General features: G+C 42.0%; 1 non-coding gene across 1 annotated transcript; it reads left to right on the plus strand.

Moving 5' to 3' along the window:
• The first annotated feature begins 807 nt into the window (after window positions 1-807).
• trnaf-gaa (transfer RNA phenylalanine (anticodon GAA)) lies at window positions 808-880 on the plus strand. Its single transcript has one exon. It is a non-coding gene; the product is annotated as a tRNA-Phe (tRNA).
• The last annotated feature ends 697 nt before the right edge of the window (window positions 881-1,577 follow it).

Genomic DNA, 1,577 nt, shown 5'->3' on the forward strand with positions numbered 1-1,577 from the left:
ACTGGATTCAAAGAGCTTGTCGACAAAATTGTAATTAACTAAATGTACAGATAGCCAAGTGGGAATATAAAGTTGTTGCTGTAATTGTGACCTGACTCCAAAAACAACAGGACTGGAATGGAATGGAATTCTTCAGTGTTTCTGTTGTTTGGCTTGCATTGACTCATCGATTTTCTTGCTTTTCACTTTGTCGATGCCTTTGAATAATTGTGGATCCTTCTTCAGGGTGTCTTCTTTCACCAGGTAGTTCTGACCTCTGATGATGTTGATTGTAATCAGCTGCAATTCGCTGATAGTTTTGGAAGTGAGCAGATTTCGTTTGCTTGAGTCTACAACATGGAACTCAGTCTGACATGTGGACCCATGGGAGGATTTGAATGCCATCCCTGCGTTGGAGTTGCATCCATCCAATAAGAGACCGAGTAGAAGTGACAGTTCTGTCAGTCGAATATGAGACTTTTAATGGCAGGGTTGTGAGTTTGAGTGCCATTCTGTTTTTCCCTTTTTTAAGGCTTCATGAGCAGAGAGTACAGGGAGTGTTTGAAATGAGCAAGTCTCGCTTTGATTCAGGACTCTTACCTCTCAGCAGCATCTCACGATGAAAGATTGAATTTGATCTCATTTCATTCTCAGCTCGGGGTCTGTGCGGCTCAGTGGCACTTCTGGCTGTCTCCTGCTTCACAATCCATCAGTACTGAGAAAGCAATGGGGAATATTACTCACATGTTGTGTTCTTTAATTTTTTGGAAAACTTGAATGTATGTATTTTCTTCCAAAACAAGGACACCACGCCGCTGTTAATGTAGGGCTGAAATAGCTCAGTTGGGAGAGCGTTAGACTGAAGATCTAAAGGTCCCTGGTTCAATCCCGGGTTTCAGCAATTTCGCTTCCTTATGCGTCCCTTGCCTTGGTTCTGATTTTCCAGTTGCACAATTTACTTTGAGATTATTTCCCAAGCACCAGTGGATTGAATTTGAGAAACAACACAGAGTCATTTACAACATAGAAGGTGGTCATTTGGCCTATCACGTCCATGCTGGCTCTCCCCGGAGCAATCTAGTCAGTTCCACTCACCAGCTCGATCCCTTTCCTCCTGCAAGTTTCTTTCCTTCAAGTATCCATCCAATTTCCTTTTCAAATCATTGATTGTCTCTGCTTCCACCACACTCGAAGACATTACTACCCACAGCATAAAAAATTCCACCTCATCAAGGATGGGAAATACTGACATCTTCTATATTTACTTATTCTCTATTTCTATGAGAATAGACTGGCAGTCAACATGAAAGGAAACCCAAAAATCTTCGAGCAGCATGTAAATGATAAGTGGGTAGTAAGAGGTTGAGTCGGGCCTATTAGGGACAAAAAGGATAATATAAGCTTAGAGGTGCAGGGCAATGTTAATCTACTTAATGAGTACTTTGCATCAGTGATCACTAAGGAAGTGGAATTTGACAAAATATCAGTCGAAGTGAAGAAAGTAGAGGCAATGGAGAGAGTACAAATTAGGAGAGGGAGGGACTAAAAAGGCTGGCTGTGCTTAGGGAAGATAAATCACCTGGTCCGGATGGCTCACA

This window comes from Heterodontus francisci, chromosome 35, assembly GCF_036365525.1.
Source record: "Heterodontus francisci isolate sHetFra1 chromosome 35, sHetFra1.hap1, whole genome shotgun sequence".
Taxonomy (NCBI): Eukaryota; Metazoa; Chordata; class Chondrichthyes; order Heterodontiformes; family Heterodontidae; genus Heterodontus; species Heterodontus francisci.